The sequence below is a fragment of the Tupaia chinensis genome, unplaced genomic scaffold (genome assembly GCF_000334495.1).
Source record: "Tupaia chinensis unplaced genomic scaffold, TupChi_1.0 Scaffold140356_1, whole genome shotgun sequence".
NCBI lineage: Eukaryota > Metazoa > Chordata > Mammalia > Scandentia > Tupaiidae > Tupaia > Tupaia belangeri.
The window spans coordinates 103,677-123,999 of record NW_006200233.1 but is presented as its reverse complement, the minus strand read 5'-3'; the positions used below and the strand labels follow the sequence as shown (position 1 = coordinate 123,999).

General features: G+C 57.7%; 1 protein-coding gene and 1 long non-coding RNA gene across 2 annotated transcripts in view; one reads left to right on the top strand and one right to left on the bottom strand.

Annotated features, from left to right (window-relative positions):
* Positions 1-20,323, top strand: part of RIPOR2 (RHO family interacting cell polarization regulator 2) — a 108,568-nt gene that overhangs the window by 35,873 nt on the left and 52,372 nt on the right.
* The window catches only part of LOC102468570 (uncharacterized), a 4,005-nt gene continuing 848 nt past the window's right edge, over positions 17,167-20,323 (bottom strand). Inside the window, exons 2-3 of the long non-coding RNA XR_003546882.1 lie at positions 18,408-18,623; positions 17,167-18,298 (exon numbers count right to left, since the gene is read on the bottom strand). This is a non-coding gene — a long non-coding RNA (uncharacterized LOC102468570). The remainder of the gene's footprint in view (positions 18,299-18,407; positions 18,624-20,323) is intronic.

Below are 20,323 nucleotides of genomic sequence, written 5' to 3'. Positions count from 1 at the left end.
TGAGGTCTCACGTCTCACCATTCCTGCGAGGTCCCCACCTCTTCCTGCCACGCTGCCGTTCACACTGAGTTACATGCGTGTGCCTTGTCCCAGGTGCTGTGCTGGCCAGTCGAGTTGGTAGCCCCCAGTTACATAAGACGCTAACGCAGAATTTCTTCCTTTATAGATTCTAGGACTGTTTCCTAATGAAGAATTCTAGCTTTCTCGTATTCAGTTCCTACTTGAACTTTCTCCCCTCATTCAGTCGTAGTTTACTCACTTCAAGAAAGTGAACGGGGACCAGCAGACGGTGCGGTGGTGAAGGGGCCGTGCCCCCACGCGGGTCAAGTCTGGACCTGGCAGCTTGAAACTCACACCGGGTGCATGTGCGTGGGTGCCCTAAATCCCTAGAGGAGAACGGAGGAGAAGGGATGGTGGTATGGCCGTACCCCCGGGGGTGACGTCTCGCTTTCTGTCTGTCTGTCTCTCCAGTGAGCACACGTGTCCTATAGCAAAAATCTCTCACAAAAGAAAAGCACATTGGTCAGACTTTGTGGCTGGCACTCCTCTAAGGGACCAGGGTACAAATGTCAGAAGTGGCCCGCCCTTGTAAAGTGAAGACAGGGCTGAGTAGCTGTGTGAATGGTGCACTCTCAGGGAAGGAGGCTGCACTTCCTGTCGGGGAAAGGCCTCAGGGGAGGCCTGTATTTGGGAACGCGGGTGCAGGGACGAAGCCACTGTCTGTGTCCCATTAATCCTGGTGACTGAGTCTTAAGAGAAAGAGTGGTTTAGCCCCTCCATGAGCTAGACAGACGCCCCTCTGTGGCACCATGCTCTGGCAGGGCCTCAACGCTGCGAGGGACCCCTGGCCTCAGCCGGGATCGCGGACGCGCGTGCTGGGGTGCTTGGGGAGCCCTCTGGGCAGAAACCAGAACCTCCCTGCGGGTCAGTGCTGCCGGGCGTCCCGTTTTACCGCTGCACACCTTCCTCCCACCCCACCGCGTGACCGGGCCTCGAGGGCCACTGTCCTCACTATCCCCAGGGAAGCCGGGCCAGGGCGAGGACGGGTCCCTAAGGGGCAGGCTGTCATGTGCAGGGGCGCGCCGGGAGGCTGTTCCGGAGAAGGGCACACTCGGCCCGTGCCCTGGCCCTGGTCCTCGCCCTCGCCCTCGCCTGGTCCTCGCCCTCACCCTCACCCTGGTCCTCGCCCTCACCCCGGCCCTCGCCCTGGCCGCGGCTCTGGTTCATTCTCTGAGCTCCTGGCTGCACAGCGCGGCCCGGGGACCCCAGGGGCGCCCCAGCGTCACAGAGGGGTGCATGTGGGGGCCCTGCACGGACACCGCAGGGCCAGCGCCAGGCTCACCCGCACGGTGGACGGGCCCTTCCCCTGCGGCATTTCTCCTTTCTGCTCCAGCGAGGTCTGCAGACCGACCTAGTCGGGACCCCGGAGTCGCTGGCCCCAGAGCGGGTGCCTGCTCATGGGCCGCCGGCTTAGCGTGAAATCCCATCCCCAGACACACGGCTCTCCCGGTGGCCCCGACGCGCTGTCCCCACGCGCTGTCCCGAAACGCCCGCTCGCTCAGCAGAGGCGCTGGCTGTGCCGCGGGGAAACTGCCGCTCAGCCGGGGCCGCCGGCTTCCCAGTTAGGCGCCCACCCCCCCTCCGAGAAGCCATGAGCCCACGAGCGTCGCGGCTTTGAGGCACGCCTCTGCGCTCAGGCCCAGCCGGACCCATGGCCTCTTCCTCTCAGGAGGCAAGGCCTGGGCCCCCGGCAGGTGCACTTGACCCCCGGCCGGTGCACTTGAACGAGACTGCCTTCTGCAGAGGCGGAAGCCGCCCTCCCTCGAGCTTGGGCAACCCCGGAGGAAGTCGCCTGGGGAGTGCGGCTGCAGGCTGTGGGGCCCCGGGACTGGCAGCTGCCTCCCAGCTCTGTCTTCAGGATGCACTTTGTCGAGGCTGACGAGCCCCTGGCCGACCAGGAGGATGACATTTTTGGTGAAGGTAAATGCATTTTCTGGCCGGAGCCATCTGGCCTGCTGTTCTTTGCTCTGACATGGCTGGAAACGCCTCCCGGCTGCCGGGGTGCTGTGCGATGGGGTGCAGGCGCTCTGGGCAGGTGTGTGGGGGGGGTCGTGCTGTGCTCGTGGGTCGAGGCACGGAGGAAGGCCAGGCGAGGGGCAGGCGAGGTGTGGAGTGCTTCTTGAACACTCCTCTTACCCATCCTCCATCCCTCTGCAGAGCCCTCGCTAACCCGGGGAGCTGGGGTGGGGCGGATGAGTGGACAGGCGCGGTCCGGGTGGCACCTGCTCTGACCGGCACCACCGCCTCCCCGGTCTGTCCCCTGTGGACCTTCTTCTGACTCTGGCACCCGCTCTCTTCCCCTTCCTCCTTCGGGCCGGGATGCAGAAGCCCCGGGGGTGCTTAACCTTCCCTTCGGTGCTTCACCATAGGCTGAGTGCTTCAGTGGAGCACTAGTCAACTCTGGCTGTCTGGGTCAGGAGCTGCCTGTGAGACGGGGCTGTGGCCAAGGGCTTTTCTAGAAGTTTCTAAATTCTGCGAATCTGGACTCAGGGATGTCACAAGCCTGGTTACTCTCCCTAAGAAGCCCTGTCTTGTCAGTAGAGACAGTGCTGTGCGAGGGCATTGTTTTACGGAGCAGTAGTCAGGCCGTGTGTGTGTGTGTGTGTGTGTGCGTGTGCGTGTGCCATTACCCGAGTAACATCGGCTCCTTGAAGAAAAGCTGAAGAGCATCGCGTACGAGTCCTTGCAACCTGGCGACCTAGAACGTGGTCTCTGTCCACGCCCTGGTCTGTCTGTTCATTACTTGTTCTAGTCCCGGAGACGGTTGAAGTCCCGCTGGGTTTACCATAGTTGAGTCTGCGAGCGGAGGGCCGAGTCCCCAGTTGCTTTGACCCCAGGCACCTGCGGCCCCTGCACGGTCGGAAGTGTAACCTCAGCCTCAGTTCCTCAGCGGTCACTTCGGATTGGAGATGTTTTCTCTGGCTTTACCAACTCGGAGACTACCTCCATTTCCGATTTGGAAACTGTTCACAACCAGGGAGCCCCGCCTAGACTGGACAATCTGGCAGTTGCCCTGCGGCCTGCGGGAGGAGCACGGCCAGCCAGCGGGTGGGTCCGCGTCCCCTGCAGGCGGTCAGGGATCCTCGGTGGCGGTGCTAACGCGCGCCCCCTGGAGGCCGATGCGCCGCACTGCGGGCTGTGAGCGGCCGCTCCCCGGAGGAAGGACGGCAGCAGCTGGAGTGGTCCCCAGAGACCTCGTCCCACACTGCTACCCTCTCAGGTCGCCCGGCTCGTGGGGGCTGGGCTGGACAGCGGACCCGCCGCCAGCGAGGACATGATTGCAGGCATTTCAGTATGACGTGCTTGGTCCTTCCCAACGCACAACCTCACTTAACCTGGTCTCTAAAGATGAGGGAGAGAACCCCACAGGGCCACAAGGGGTGTTCAGATCACATGGACACTTGCTGGGCCCCACCGGGAAAGCGAACTCTGAGTGAGTGGCAGTCGGGCTCCAGCTCTGCAGGGCTTTGCCAGTTCATGGGCTCTGTGACCTTCGGCGGGTTACTGAACCTCTCTGTGTCTCAGTTCATGCATACATACGTGGAATACAAACCAAACGGGCCTGAGTGCCGGCTAGGTGCCGCCAAGGAAGTACTGAAAGCAGCCTAGGCCCGAGGTGCACCTGCGTGCTTGCAGAAACCGGCCGTGGAGCAGGCTGGGAGTGGCGTTCCACGGTCTGGCTCACCTGGTAGATTCAAACTCGGACTTACTAGAGAACGTCAGTTTATGAATCCCTTCTCGGAGGGTCAGGTGGTAGAAATAGCACTGTCCAGCAGCTGGGAGCTCGGAGTGTAGGTGCCACCTCCTGCCACCTAGCTGCCACCTAGCTGCGGGGTCACGGGCAAGGAGGCTCGCCTGCTGGCCCTGGACTCTTGCTTTTAAAACCCAGCATATTACTATTAGGTTGTCAGGAAAGTCAGGACGCGATTTTTATGGAAAATACGACCCGACACTTCACCTCCCCTGCATATGCCAGGCCCTCCCTGTGAGAATGCACTCGCAGGGGCCAGCAGGTGGCGTGGTGGTCATGGCGCTGGACTCCCACAAGGCCAACCACAGTTTGAGACCCTGACCTGGCAGCTTGAAGATCACACGGAGTGCGTGTTCACGCGTGCCCAAAATCCCAAGAGGAGAATGAAGGAGAAGGGACTGCGGCATGGCCATCCCCCTGGGAAATTTCTCACTTCCCATCTCTGTCTCTCCTTCTCTCTGGCGAGCATGTGCCCTATAACAAAATATCTCTCAAAAAAAAAAAAAAAAAGGAACTCACATGCAGGTTCGAGGCTTTACCTGTGCGTCCGACTCACTGAGCAGGCCTGTGGCAAGCCGAGCTTTCTCCCGGCCGCGGGAAGGCCTGCCAGGGCTGCCGTCAGAGCGGGCACGTCTCCCGCAATGGACTCACATTTACTGGGCCCTGTCCCTTCCCTAAAGGGACCAGAATGAAGGTCTGTTTGACAAAAACGCATGAGCCCGAAATGTGCAGACACGTGTGGATTGGGGAAGGGAAAACTGATCATGGCCCCAGCTTGCTTTTTAGGCCCTCTGAGGGCCTGTTTGCCTCGCTGTTGTTTTTGTGGTTAAAAACGATGTTAAGGTTCACAGAACTAAGAAGTGTTGTTGTGTGGTTGGGTGGAGGGCAGTCATCCGCCCACACACCACAAACCCGGATGTTTATTCTCTGCAGCTCTCTCTCTGTCTCACACACACACACTCGCACACACACACATACACACTCACACACATGTACACACTCACGCACACATACACACACATGCACACTCGCACACACAGTCCCACACACACACATACACACTCACACACATGTACACACTCACGCACACATACACACACATGCACACTCGCACACACAGTCCCACACACACACATACACACTCACACACATGTACACACTCACGCACACATACACACACATGCACACTCGCACACACAGTCCCACACACACACATACACACTCACACACATGTACACACTCACGCACACATACACACACATGCACACTCGCACACACAGTCCCACACACACACATACACACTCACACACATGTACACACTCACGCACACATACACACACATGCACACTCGCACACACAGTCCCACACACACACATACACACTCACACACATGTACACACTCACGCACACATACACACACTCACACACACTCACACATACACACACTCACACACACAGAGTCCGTGGCATTTGCTTCCCAAACACCAACACCCTGCTTCTTCTTCTGTCTTGGAGAAACGACTGATTGTATTACCGAGGTGTTGACAGCCCAGCATTGGAAGGCGAGGTCCTTTCCCTCTGCTGTCCACTCAGCAGACCAGAGGACTCTCGCGCGTCGTCACAGTGCAGTCTCCGCAGCCTGTCTGGCGAGGTGGGTGGAGCGGCAGCCTTTGCAATTACAACACAGTGACGCTGGTGCTGATAGCGATTTAAAGAGTGGAAAGAAGGGTCACCACAGCGAAGGCCTCCGGCTGCCTTTGGACGGGACTGAATTCCCGTGTGGGAGGAGAGCCATCCGAATCCTAGCAGCCGGGTTCCTCCCTGGCGCAGGGAGAGCTGAAGCCCAGAACCTGAGAACCTCGGCACTCACCCTGCCCCGTCACCTCTGACCCAGCGCCATGGTGACAGTGCCCAGCTCTGAAGGTCACGCATGTGTGCCAAGAATTTCCCAGGCTCCTGTATTCCCGGCACACTCACGTGCCTTTTAAGCACTTGCTTGAAGTCCACGGGACACTGCAGAACTTCTGCCAGACCTTCCAATGTCCCTGGCACTGAGCCAGCCTGCCTGGCCGTGTCTAGCAAAGTCGTTGTGACCTCCCTAGAGGAAGGAGCTCTCCCACCTGAGACCACAGGAAGTCCCCTCCACCGTTAGCTGCCTTCTGCTCTTAGAGACCAACAGGGACCAGATGGTGGCACCAGGGTAACCCCGTACTCTGCAGGGCTGACCCCGTGGGAGGGTTCCAGGCTCGTGCCCAGACACCGCCCTGGACACACTGGGTTGGTGTCTGTGACCTGAAGTTGTCTGGGCAGGGCATGGATGTGGCACGAGGGCCCTGCTGGTGCTGTCTCTCCCTCTCTGTCTGTCTCTGATGGAGGAGAGAAATAAATAATGCTTTTAAAAAGAGAAGGAAAGCCCAGCAGATGGTTAGAAAAAAATGCTACTCACTTTTGAACCAAACCTCTCTTTTCCTAAGCCAAGTAAATGAACACTCTTCCCCTTTGAAAGGGAACTTGAGCACAGAAGGAAGATGATTACAAAATACGGGTATGAGCCCTGACCCAGGGGGGTGCGGGCATAGGCGCTGCTGATGGTGCTGAAGCCACGAGGGACGCCAGGGCTAGGCGGGGCGACCTGGACGCTCCTGTGTGCCGAGAATGAGGCCTCTGCAGCTGGGAGGAGGCGGGGAGGGTCAGAGAGACCTCTGCGGGCTGGGAGGAGGCGGGGAGGGTCACAGAGACCTCGGTGGGCTGGGAGGAGGAGGGGGGGGTTATAGCATGAGGAAACCTGGGGCTGGGAAGAGACGGGGAGGGTCACAGCGTGACAAGACCCTGTTGGAGTCTCTGTCTTGCTCTCTCTCTCTTAAATTTTCATGAAAGAAGGAAATCATTTAAAAAGAAGACTGCAGTCAGGGAGATGTCTGCTCTTTGGCTTTCTGTGTGGAGCGAGTAGGAGACCCAGCGAGCTCTTGAAAATAGGTAGACAGCCGTATACTCTGTTGTGACGCTGCATTTGGTATTGTTGACTGAATTACATTCGCCCCTCCCAGAATTAAAGAAGGGGGGAAGCGAAAGATGACCTAGGCCAGGGCGGAATCAGGGTGTCCTGAGGCTCAGGTTGGTGAGGGCCGCCCGTCCAGGGAAGAAGACGTCGGGACAGCAGTCTGGGCCTTGGCCAGGAGAGACCGGCGCTCTCGACCTGAGTATGCCACGGTTTCTGTCACCTACTGAGATACGATCGCTGTTATTTAAGCGTGTTGGCGCTTCCTGAAAATGCTCTGGTTCTCACGTGGACCTGCGCGGTGGGCTAGGGGAGGGGCGGAGAGGCCGCCTCGTCCGTGGGTGGAGAAGAGCCGGGCTCTCCCTGCTTCGCGGTGCGCTACGAGGCCTGAGTCACTTGCACCAGATTCCTGGATAAACGCTCTGCTTGGAGGTCACTTTCCTGGTTTGTCGCAGGGCCTGGAGCAGACGCCATCTCCCAGGGCAGCTCCTCCTGTGCCCTGTGGCGTGGACCCCTGCAAACAGTCCCTCCCACGGGCACCAAGGAAGCGTTCTCTGGCTGGTGCCAAAGAGGTGGTGTCATGTCAGGGCACGGGCTAAAACAGAACCTGGCGCCGAAACTGTGCCTGCCACCAGAGCCCGCAGTCGCCCTCTGATTTAAGGTCCCCGTGACCTCACAGCCCGTTTGGATCAGGCCGATGCCCAAAGGGCCGGATGCTACCGGGAGAGATGAAATGTTCTTTGATATGTCCATCTCCGTGACGGGAGCCAGGTAAGACCCGAGCGTGCGTTCTCTGTAGAACCCGAGGTGAGACCGAAAGTGCAAGGGTCTTCCAGCAGAGCCTCGGGGACGTGGATCATGAGGACACTCAGATATTGAGATCGTTGGCACCAGGACAAACTTGTTCTTTGGTTCCGTTTGCCATGGGTCTTTGGGAGATCCCTCATACATGCAGACACGAGAGGACGGCAAACGTGTGGCACTTTTCTAAGGAAAATAAACATGTAACTGTAACTGAAACACACGGAGGCTTGGCCTGCGCCCCCCACGCAGAGGCACCGTCACCTCCTCGAGGAGCCTGGGTCCCACCGAGCTGTGGTGCATGGGGTGGCCAGGTGGCCACAGGTGGCCAGGGCACGGCCTTCTTGCTGCGTGAACGAGTGTCCCCTGACTCGGCCTCTCCTCTACTCCCACTGGTGGTTCGCCAAAGCCTGCGTTCCCAGTGCTGGCGTGGGTACTCTGATTTTAGAAGGGACTTTAATGGAGGGAAAGGCATTAACTGAGCTGAGCTACGATGACTATTTCAAGAACCAGAAGGATAGCAGAAGGGAGTTGGAGAAGGGAACAGAACAAGTGAACAGTCTTGCGAGTGAGAATAGAGGAAACAGCAGCCAGAAAGGCGGTGCTGGTGGGAGCGTCCTCAGCGTCCGGGAGTTCCGGGCTGCACCTGGTGCCGCTGGCCGGTGGGGACTGTGGGGGCCTGTCCCCGCTGCGCCTGGCTGTCGAGTGAGGAGGCTTGCAGCTCCCGCCCATGCTGGAGCAGGGCACGCGCTGAGAACCTGTGGCTTCCGTCCTTGGGAGCAAACAGTCGGGTCAGGAGAGCCGGGAAGCCACTCACCTTGTGTAACGGAGCGTGATGGACCAGCCTGGGACAGGCCTTGCAGACAGAGAACGGTTCACCTGATCATCTTCAACTTAAGAGGAAGATTTTGACATACGTTGGGATAGCATTGAAAGGCAGAGAGAGGGCCCAGCAGATGGTGTAATGGTGACATCACTGGACTCCCACGTAGTCCACGGTTCGAGTTCTGGACCTGGCTGCTTAAAATTCACACCAGGCACATGTGCATGCGTGCCCAAGATCCCGAGAACAGAACGGAGGAGAAGGGATTGCATCATGGCCATGCCCCCTGGGGGAATGATTTCTCACTGTCTGTCTCTCCAGTGAACACACGTGCCCTGTAGCAAAAATCTTCCTCAAAAAAATAAATAAATAAAAGAAAGAAAGAAAGAAAAAAAGCAGAAATAATGACCAGTTTTCCTCCCAAAGGCAAATTTGCAATAATTTATAGGGCGGGCACTGCAGAGCAGGGGGTAGGGGCTGCGTACTGAGACCCAGATCCCATGTGGCCGATCCCATTCCAACAGCTTGAAAAACATGCCAGGCACTTGGGCTCACATGTCCAAAATCCTTATGGGATGGGGAGGTGGAGGAGAAAGGTTTGTAGTTCATTACGTCCCCTGGGAGGGCTCTCTCTCTCTCTCTCTCTCTCTCTCTCTGGCAAATGCAAGCGTATGTGCCCTCTGGCAATAAAAATTAGTAATTTATATTATCACCATTCTTCCAAATGTGGATCTTCCTTATCAAAGTTTTTCATGCCTCAACTTGGTTAACAAACGCTTCAGGCAAGAAGACATTGGCGAAGACTTTGGATCTTAACATGAAAGAGAGTGCTGTGAGCCTTTCAGGTCGGGCTGTCTGTTTTCCCAGGGGAAGGGGAGAGAGAGCGGCCCGCCCCATAGAGCTTTGTAAAGCTGTTCCTTAACGGACAGCCTGGGAAACGGAACGGTCCTGGGCAGGTCTCACCTTGTGGGGGTCTTCTAGGAAGTGACCATTTCTAAGCAAAATAAAGAGAGATCCCTGCCGGGAAGCGATGAGGTTACTGTAGGGTGTCTTCCCGCTGCCCCTCTCCCGATTTCTCCGGCAGATTGGGAGTTAAAGTAGAAACGTTTACACTCTAGACAGCAGAGGGGAGACCAGCTGGCCCCTTCTCCTTCTTGACTTCATCTTAAACCACTCAGTAGTCTAGGACGGAGAGAGCTGAGGGACGAGAAGATAGTGCCTCTCGGCTCACAAGTGGAGTCAGCTGCAGGGCCTGTGGTGTAATATTTTTATTCTCTATAAATGGCCTCCGGAAAGCTCCGAGAGGGAATGAACATGCAAATATTTTCTGTGTTGGTGTTTCTTCCTATTTATAACAGTGTAACACACTGATAAACGGTATTTAAAGGAAAACATGTCAAAGATTCAAATACACAGTTATGCTTTGTGGAAGGGAGTCTCCACCGTTCATGTAGCTTACTCAACTGAAATGTCAGGGAAAACAAAGTCCTCCCCTTCAACTTTGGGGTTACATGCTGAAGGCACAGGGGGGACCTTCGGAGCGGGGTGGCCTCAGCTCCTGGTTACTCTCCGTCAGCATCTCTACAAACTGGAAAGAAAAGAAAGGTTTTGTCTCGCTCTGAAATGCACAGGCGCTTGTTCGGAAGCGTCGCTGTTCTGAGCACTCACACGGCTGAGGACGCCTTCCAGACGAGGGCTGGAGCCCTTTTCCAGCCAGATTGCTAAGCGGAGCATTTGCAAATAGAAATTCTGAAGCCACTATTTCTAAGTATTTCATTTTTAACACACAGACTTCCAAACGGAGGAAAAGTAGAGTGCGTGCGTTAGATGAGTAAAGTATTTGCATGCAGGCCTAGTTAGAGTCTTTAGTTGTTTGATTTTAGGCAAATTACCTCACCCTTCAAAAGTTCCAATGTCCAGGGAACCAGCAGTTAGTGTAATGGCTATGTCGCTGGACTCCCACGTAGTTGACCGCGGTTCGCGTCCCGGACCCGGTGGCTTAGATCTCACGCCGGGCGCGTGTGCGTGCGTGCCCAAGATCCCGAGAGGAGAATGGAGGAGAAGGGATTGCGGCGTGACCATCCCCCCTGGGGGTGATTTCTCGCTTTCTGTCTCTATGTCTCTGTCTGTCTGGCGAGCGCACACACCCTATAGCAAAAACCTCTCCAGAAAAAAAAAAAGTTCCAATGTCCTTCCATGTAGGGATAATAATAAAATGCAGTTGTGGTGATGGTGATGATGAAGGTGGTGGTGGTGGGACCAGAAAATGGCCTAATGGTTATGTCGCTGGACTGCCACGTAGTTGACCATGGTTTAAGTCCCAGAGCCGGTGGCTTCAAACTCATAGCGAACACATGCGTGTGCATGCTCAAATTCCTGAGAGGCCAATGGAGAAGGGATTGCCGCGTAGCCATCCCCCCAGGGGTGATCTCTTGCTTTCAGTCTCTCTGTCTCTCTCTGATTCTCTGGCAAGTGCATGCACCCTATAGCAAAAATCTCTTTAAAACAACGAGACGGTGGTGGCAGTGATGGCGGTTGTGAGGGGTAATGACGAGGATGAGGATGATGATCATAGTAGAGGTGAAGGTGATGCACTGGTGCTGATGACAGTGCTGCTGCTGCTCACAGGCGGTACGAGGCTGGAGATGTTGACGGTGGTGGTGAGGATGACATGGTGATGTGATGGTGATGGCAGTGATGGTGGCGATGCTGACGTTGCTGATGGCAGTGATGGTGACAGTGCCGACAGTGATGTGGATGATGGTGATGGTGGAGATGATGCGGCGATAGTGATGTGGAGGAAGAGGATGGTAATGGTAAGGTGATATTGATGCTGATGCTGATTGTGATGGTGACTGATGGTTTCTGATGATGGTGATGTTGACAGTGATGATGGTGGTGGTGATGGTGATGGTGATGTGGATGATGGTGATGATGGTGGTGGCAACAGTGATGGTGGTGATGGTGATGGTGGTGATGATAATTATGGTGATGGTGGTAGAGGTGATGGTAGTGAGGGTGGTGGTAAGGGATGATGGTGATGGTGGTGTTGGCGATGGTGGTGGTGATGGGCATGGGAATGATGATGGTGGTGGTGGCAGTGGTGGTGATCGTGGCAGTGGTGGTAGTGGGGATGATGGTAGTGATGGGCATAGAGATGATTATGGTAATGGTGGTGGTGGTGGTAATGGGGATGATGATGGTGGTGGTGGTGGGCATGGGAACGATGATGATGGTGATGTGGCAGTGGAGGTAATGGAGATGATAGTGGTGGTGGTGGGCATGGGGATGATGGTGATGGTGGTGGTGGCGATGGTGGCAGTGGTGGTAGTGGGGATGATGGTGGTTGGGATGGGGTGATGGTGATGGCGGTGGTGGCGATGGTGGCAGTGGTGGTAGTGGGGATGATGGTGGTTGGGATGGGGTGATGGTGATGGCGGTGGTGGCGATGGTGGCAGTGGTGGTAGTGGGGATGATGGTGGTTGGGATGGGGTGATGGTGATGGCGGTGGTGGCGATGGTGGCAGTGGTGGTAGTGGGGATGATGGTGGTTGGGATGGGGTGATGGTGATGGCGGTGGTGGCGATGGTGGCAGTGGTGGTAGTGGGGATGATGGTGGTTGGGATGGGGTGATGGTGATGGCGGTGGTGGCGATGGTGGCAGTGGTGGTAGTGGGGATGATGGTGGTTGGGATGGGGTGATGGTGATGGCGGTGGTGGCGATGGTGGCAGTGGTGGTAGTGGGGATGATGGTGGTTGGGATGGGGTGATGGTGATGGCGGTGGTGGCGATGGTGGCAGTGGTGGTAGTGGGGATGATGGTGGTTGGGATGGGGTGATGGTGATGGCGGTGGTGGCGATGGTGGCAGTGGTGGTAGTGGGGATGATGGTGGTTGGGATGGGGTGATGGTGATGGCGGTGGTGGCGATGGTGGCAGTGGTGGTAGTGGGGATGATGGTGGTTGGGATGGGGTGATGGTGATGGCGGTGGTGGCGATGGTGGCAGTGGTGGTAGTGGGGATGATGGTGGTTGGGATGGGGTGATGGTGATGGCGGTGGTGGCGATGGTGGCAGTGGTGGTAGTGGGGATGATGGTGGTTGGGATGGGGTGATGGTGATGGCGGTGGTGGCGATGGTGGCAGTGGTGGTAGTGGGGATGATGGTGGTTGGGATGGGGTGATGGTGATGGCGGTGGTGGCGATGGTGGCAGTGGTGGTAGTGGGGATGATGGTGGTTGGGATGGGGTGATGGTGATGGCGGTGGTGGCGATGGTGGCAGTGGTGGTAGTGGGGATGATGGTGGTTGGGATGGGGTGATGGTGATGGCGGTGGTGGCGATGGTGGCAGTGGTGGTAGTGGGGATGATGGTGGTTGGGATGGGGTGATGGTGATGGCGGTGGTGGCGATGGTGGCAGTGGTGGTAGTGGGGATGATGGTGGTTGGGATGGGGTGATGGTGATGGCGGTGGTGGCGATGGTGGCAGTGGTGGTAGTGGGGATGATGGTGGTTGGGATGGGGTGATGGTGATGGCGGTGGTGGCGATGGTGGCAGTGGTGGTAGTGGGGATGATGGTGGTTGGGATGGGGTGATGGTGATGGCGGTGGTGGCGATGGTGGCAGTGGTGGTAGTGGGGATGATGGTGGTTGGGATGGGGTGATGGTGATGGCGGTGGTGGCGATGGTGGCAGTGGTGGTAGTGGGGATGATGGTGGTTGGGATGGGGTGATGGTGATGGCGGTGGTGGCGATGGTGGCAGTGGTGGTAGTGGGGATGATGGTGGTTGGGATGGGGTGATGGTGATGGCGGTGGTGGCGATGGTGGCAGTGGTGGTAGTGGGGATGATGGTGGTTGGGATGGGGTGATGGTGATGGCGGTGGTGGCGATGGTGGCAGTGGTGGTAGTGGGCATGGGGACGATGATGATCATAATTGCCCGCTCTAAAATTTCTGGGATTGAAGAAGATAGTGTCTGAGATGGTCATAAATGAATAAGGACACATCTCATAGTGTGGTTATTGTTTAATGGTGAGCCATCCTAGCCTCCCAGGTCCCTACAGTCTTCCTCTTCTACTCCTGGCTTTTGTCAAAAACCAGGAAGAGCTGGCTTAGCCAAAGATGCGAGCTGAGTGAAATGGTGCAGAGCGATCACGCCCCTGGAGCCACACGGGCAAGGCTCTGGATGTGCGTCCCGAGACTCCCTGGGCACGCAGGTGTGTGCACATGCCCTGGGACCCTGGCCGACAGACTGGTGAGGCACAGTGTGAAGACCTTGTTGTGGGTGCCTGTCTCTCCATGTCTCTCATGGAAAACCAAACAAGACAAAACCAAAACCAGACGCGAGCTGAGTAGAGCAGAGCTACTGGGACTGCTCACTTAAGATGCGTCCCCGGGAGCACAGAGATACCCCTGGCACAAGAATGAGGACGCCGATGGGCCAGCAGGTGATGTGGTAATTAAGGCGCTGGATTGCACATCGCTGATGTACAGTTCAAGCCCTGGGCCCAGCAGCTCGAAAGCCACACCAGGCATATGTGCACACAGACCCAGAACCCAGAGAGGGAAATGGAGAATGGACTGCGGCGTGGCCATCCCCCAGGGGGTGATTTCTCACCTCCCTCCCTCTCTCTCTCTCTCTCTCTCTCTCTGTCTGGTGAGCGTACAAGCCTTACAGCAAAACTTTAAAAAAGGAAAAGGAAGAGAAAGACTAGGACTAAGGCTCTGTTTCACCAGCTCCACAACAATTTGGGTGGAGGGAGCCGGCGCCCGGGAAGCTCTGGGTCCTTTGTCCCCTGTGTCTGTTGCAGGACCCCTCCGTCTATTCAGCTCCTGGGGTTCTCGGCCCCAGTGTCTGGGGCCTGGGATCCAATATCTGGGACCCTGGGGTCCTTGTGTATCTAGCTGGTCCACATGTTTTCTGTTTCCTTGGCCTCTCTACCCCCACACATAGGCCCCCCAGCTCACTGAGGAGTGAGGGCCAGGCCCTGGGAGCGTCTCCCCAGGAAACCACGCACGCAAGCGCACTATCTGTACGCTGGGAGATTAGGCGGGATTAGCAGAGCCTTGATCGGCACAGCCTGGCCTGCTGCCCGGTCACTGCGAGGCAGACCAGCGTGTGTCTGCCGGGCCTGCGCTCGGCCTGCATGTTAATTCGAGAACAAGGAGGCCTTTTCAAGGCAGACGCGGCAGGAGAGCCTGAAAGCACTGCCACCAGCCACGCTCGGTTAACATGGCTCGCTCCGGTTGCTAAGCATCAGCAGCAGGACTGAGCTCCGGTAGGCAGCAGGCATGGCCATCTCCGAGTGCTTCTGGGCTGGGGCTTCCACAAAGAGCCGGGCAGCCCTCCTGCACTACGGTGAGTGTGGATGGCCGTTGTCGCTGTGGGAAACAGTATGGTGGATGCTCAAAGATTTAAGATGGACCTGCGTGCAGCCTAACAGCCCCGCTCCTGGGTGCACCCACGCAGGGAAGGCAGAGTCTTGAAAGAGGTTGTTCCATAACCACAGCAGGTTGTTCCATAACCAAAGGGCTGTGTGGGCACAAGGGCAGGGCCCGGAGGTTGCTTGGGGAGCAACGACTATACTTTGTACACTAAGCGTGCACGCGCCAACAGCCAGGACGGTGAATGTGCGTGTGTCTGCGTGTCACTGAAGACACACGCACATGTGTCTGTGTCCACACTGGGGAAACGGAGCAGGCTGGCCACAGCACCGCAGCCGTCCCTCAGCCTCTGCAGGGCCCGAGGCTTCCGGTGAGAAGGCTTTGCGTCCCGAGGCCTCCTCCACACGGTGACACCTGCACATCTCAGTCCTGGCTGCCTGAGGCTGGGGGAGGATGGCACATGAAGACCCTCCGTCTCTCTCTCTTCTCCGTTTCTCTCTAGAGCCTGAGCCGCTGCAGGGATTCGAGGTTCCTCTCTACGGGACAGCGAGTCCCTGGCCAGTGAGTGCAGTACAAGTGCACCATTCTCAGGGGCCCTGGAAATGAAGACAGGTGTCAGGGCAATGCAGAGAGCCAGCCAGGGGATCGTCACACAGCACAGCAGCAGTGGGGCCTTAGCAGGCCTGGCGCTGACCGAACACGGGGCAGGGAGGACGCCACGCCAAGGCCTGAGGAAGACCGCATGGGAGGGTGGCCGGGCCCCCGGCACCTGCCGAGGGCACTTATGCCTAGGTTCTGCACTAGCCAGGCTGGGGCCCTGCAGAGTAAAGACCTTGCTGGTGGGGCCTGGCTCTCTTTCTTCCCCAAAAAAAAAACAACAAGTAAACCTTAAGAACAAGTTTGTAGCATGCATAGGAGATGACTTACCGAAGTTCCTGAGTGCCCGGAACAGTGGGCATTCGGGAAACAGCCGCACAAGTGGACTAGAAGGTAGACGGGGCAGAGCGGTCTTCCAACGGGCATGGGAAACGCACCAGGAAAACAACGTGTGGACTTCAGAAACTGTTTGCACCAAAGTACACTCGTAATTCAATTCTGTTTTCTACGAGCTTTCAAAGTTCCCACAAATACATAAATGAAAGTTCCCCATAGGCCCAGCTCTGGCTTATGGGGATCGGGCTACGTAACCTCTGTGGATGCTCCTGTAAGACCAGGAGCAGGACAGGGCAGCCCGAGCGAGCTGTCCCCGGCACTGAGGGTGCACGGCGGGAAAACAGAGGGCAGGGCTGGGCTAAGGCAGGCAGCTTCTGGGAGCTGAGGAGTGAAGGCGCACTGGGCGTCCTTGGCGTGGTGTGACCGGAGCACGGCGGCTTAGACAGGACCTCCGCACTCCCAGAGCACAGGCCCCTTGAGTCAGCAGCAAGTCCCATCTGCAAGGTCCCAGCTGGAGAGACCTGAGAGACTGGCTGTCCTCCCCGCAGAAGGCCAGCAAGGGTTGGTCAGGTTCATGGCCGAACTCCTGCCTCCTGCTGGCCTCAAGGACATGCTCGGCCTCCCAGCCACATGCCTCCTAGCAGTCTGGCCGGGCGTGTTCACTTTTGCCTTAGTCCCCATCTTACATGGTGCGTCTTTCAGCATGGTGCTTTATTTGTTTATTCTGGATTTTTGCCGTAGGGTGCATACGTTCACCAGAGAGAGAAAAGCTGAGACAGAGTGAGAGCAAAGTGGGAAATCACCCCTCTGGGAAAACGGCCATGCCACAACCCCTTCTCCTTGTCTCCTCTCAGGATCTGGAGCACACACGCCCAGCATGATCCTCAAGCTGCCAGGTCCGGGGCTTGAACCCCGGTTGGCCATGTGGGTTCCAACACTTTAACTACCACGCCACCTGCTGGCCCCCACTTTGCTATACTCTAATCCCAGTGAACATTGCCCTCCCCCTGTAAGACGGCCCCTCGTACCCTCAGACCGTTCAGAGAACACGCTAACACATGGGCAGCGTAGCTAACACTGACATGGCCAGCTCAGTGCTGGCGCCCCCCACCCGCTGAGCCGGGCGCCCACTGCCCACGAGAGGCCGGATGTCCCAGTGGGGACCCAGCTGCAAGCGTGCACCCTCCAGCGCCGAACTCGGGTTGTGCTGGGACACAGCGCCGAGGCCGAGAGCCGGGGAGCCGGCTCGGATGGCAGTCCTCTCGTGGGCACAGACCGCAAGGAGCAAGTGTCCGCACTGGTCTCCTCACGCAGCCCCTGAGGCTCTAGGGGACGGGGCAGGAAGCGGAGGGAGGGATGAAGCCCCCGGCCAGCAGCCAGCTGCTCAGCCAGCCTGCACCACCCGCCGCGCGACTGCAGGGGAGAGGTTTCTGAGCCGTGGCTCCGAGGAGCGCCTTTCCCTGGAGATTTGCTCAGGCCCCAGTGTTGGGCTTGCACCGCCAATGGGGAACTGCACCTCCACAGCCTTCCTGACAATGGCCTATTTTGGACATGACAGCTGATTATACTCGGAGCGTGAATAATTGATGCCACACGCGAGCCAGTCCGGGAATGGGCCGCAGCGGCCGGGCTCGCTGTGAGTGATGAGGGGCAGTGCTCTGCCGTCCCCACAGCTCCCCCGGGACTGCCAGGGACCAGGTTTGTGTGTGAGCAGAGGAGCGGTGCTCCCTGGCCCGGCCCGCTGTGCTGGCCCTGAGGCTGGGCCCGGGGACAGCACTGTAGCCAGCACCCAGGCCGGCCACGAGGCGTATGAGGGTACAGGGTGCTGACTGGGAACCGGCGACTCTGGGAGGAGGGGCCTCAGACCCTGCAGCTGGCATGGCCGCTGATGTTCCCGACTGCATGGAAGAGACCAGTGCACGGCCCAGAACGGGGACGGGAGACTGGCCGGAGGGACTGGAGTGGATGGGCGCGAGGAACCAGGCCCCGGCCTTGGAGTGGTCCCTGGTGTGGGAGGCCGCCCGAGGCTCTCCGGCTTGTGCGAGATTTGCTTGAATCGCTGTGACAACTGATTTAACCTCGCGGAGACCTCAATTCCAGATGTAAGCTGGGCTCCAGGATAATGTCCAAGAAGACAGAAGTTTTAGCTATCGGGGCTCAGGGCCTATATTTCCCCGTCTCCACCGTATAAATTACGGGGAACTGCCACGTGGAAAGATCTTTCCAGACTGGGGGAGGAGAAGGATTAAACAGGGTCATGTACAACAGAATCTTCCTAAGACGGAAGGGGAAAGGAAAATAATGAAAGGACCTCTCTGAAGATGAACCATTTTTAAAATAAAACGAGTAGATAAAGGCGGATTTTTACATTTTTTCAATCATCAATAGGAATTATTAATGTGTACCAATCAAGGCGCTGTCAGGAAACTGATGGCTCTCTCAAGTTAGGATCATTCAAAGACCCGCTCACAAAGAGCCAAGTGACGTGACGGTGAAGACAGAGCCGCTGCAGGATCTGCAGAGCCACGTCGGCCGACGGGCGGAGGGGGAGCTGCCTAAACCTGGAAGGAGAGTGCTGTGAGGGGCTGCCGGGGAGAAGCTGTGCCTTTAACACAGGGACGCAGCAGCCCAGGTGACCGCGTGGCAGAGCCAAGAAACTTGCGGCCTGACCTCACTCCCGTCTCCTCTTGGGCTCTGGACACGACAGGGCAGGGTGGCCATCGGTGTGGCCGAACAGGTGGGCCCAGGCCAGAGTCGGAGAGAAGATGGAGAGTGGACAGGAAGAGGCGACAGGATTGCTGCCTGCTCGGTTCTGCCTCGGGCCCAGAACACGAAGTAAGTCACCTTCCAGAACACTGCAGACAGGGCCCTCCTTGTAAGGTTCCCCTGACAGTGAGAGATGGGGGACTGAGTGCGACGTGAAAGTCAACTTAGACCCTTTCCATTTATTTATTTTTTGAAAGAGAGAGATTTTTGCCATAGGGTACGTGTGCTCGCCCAGAGAGACAGAGGGACAGAACATGAGAAATGCGTGCTCTGTGGACACAGCCTGGGGACAGGGACAGGGACCAGGACCAGGAGGCTTAGCTGGCGCTCCTGGTGGCACAGCGTGATGGGGAGTACAGCTGGGTGGGAGGTCGGCTGAAGACATGGGTGGTGAGGGACAGCCTTGCTGAGAAGTAGCTCAGGGTGTCTGAGGACCGGAAAGGAGACCCCTGAGGCTGGAGAGTGGCAGGCCTGGGTGGGGCTGGGAAGATGGTGTTGGCTCAGTGCGTCTCGCGAGCCTTGGCACGGGGTCTGGCTGTAGGCCCGGGTTTGCAGCAGGGAGACCCAGTCCAGCCTCTAGTTTCCAAAATCACCCTTTCTACAGGGCTGCGTATTAGCTACTGCCGTGTCAGAGTCTGCAGAGACATCACCACTTAAACAATACACTCTCTCTCTTTCTGTGGTCAGGAGTCCAGGCACCTGGACGTGGCTTAGCTGTGTCCTCTAAGAATGAGGCATGACAGGAGGGCCACCATAGCCCAGCTGCTCAGGGGCCCTGCACGTGTCTGCACGTGTGCCTTAAGTTGTCATCACGGTAAGGCTCTCTGTTTTCCCATCTACAAGTGGGAGTGGGAGTGCCCTCCGCAGGGGTGCCTCAGGAATAAACGACAGTGCTGGACAGCATCCACTCCTAACAGTGCTGAGCGCCTGGACGCCCCGCCACGTGGGCCACACCGCGCCCCTCCGAGGAGAGGTCTACACCTGAGGACTGAGAGCTGCCAGGAACTCTTGTGTGTTGGGAGGTCTCTGGGAAAACCCCGCGGTGAGGAAGGGCCGGGACCCCCCAGGTGGTGCTCAGGCCACCCCACAGGGTCAAGGGCAGACGCACTGTGGCCAGCCGGGGCTTCCTTTCCGGCCCTGCTCAAGGCCTAGGCGGACTTAGTCTTTTCGTTGTGTCCAGGGGGGTGGGTCACCACACAGGACGCAGTTTGGGCTGAGGTCCTGGTCCTGGCTGCTGTACCAGGGCCTGAGGCGGGGTCCCCTCCCCACATCCGGGGCAGGCGTTTGGGGCCGACAGTGTCCAGGGAGGTTCCTCTCTGTCAAGGTCTAGACTCGCTGAGCCCCAGTATTCCCGGACTGAGCTGCTCAGTGTGACTGAGGGAGGTGGCCTCTGCGGGTCCCGCTCTGCATGCACACAGGTCATTGTGCAGGGTGACTTTACGGATAGGACACAGGGGTGCAGGGGAGTCTGGACCTTGCCCTGGGGTCCCTGGAGCTTCCATTCCAAAAGCCCCTTTAAGGAATGGTTCTGTGAGGCAGAAGCAGCTTTTCCAAGACGCTTCATGTATAATTCAGACCCCCGAAGCCAGATGAAAGCCCGCCTCCTGTCCCAAGCGCTCCCTCCAGCCCGCCCTGGCAGACCGCCTGTGCAAAGCCCCTTGCCGGCGGGAGGGGGGGCCCCGGGACCGCCCCACGCCCACCATTCAGCGCCGGCCTCTGCCGAGGGGAAGGTTAGCGACAGGGCTTGGCCTCTGCTCTTACTCTGCACCCGCTCGCCCCCCAGCGCCGATCCGTGGGTCACCCCAATCTGTGACACCGCT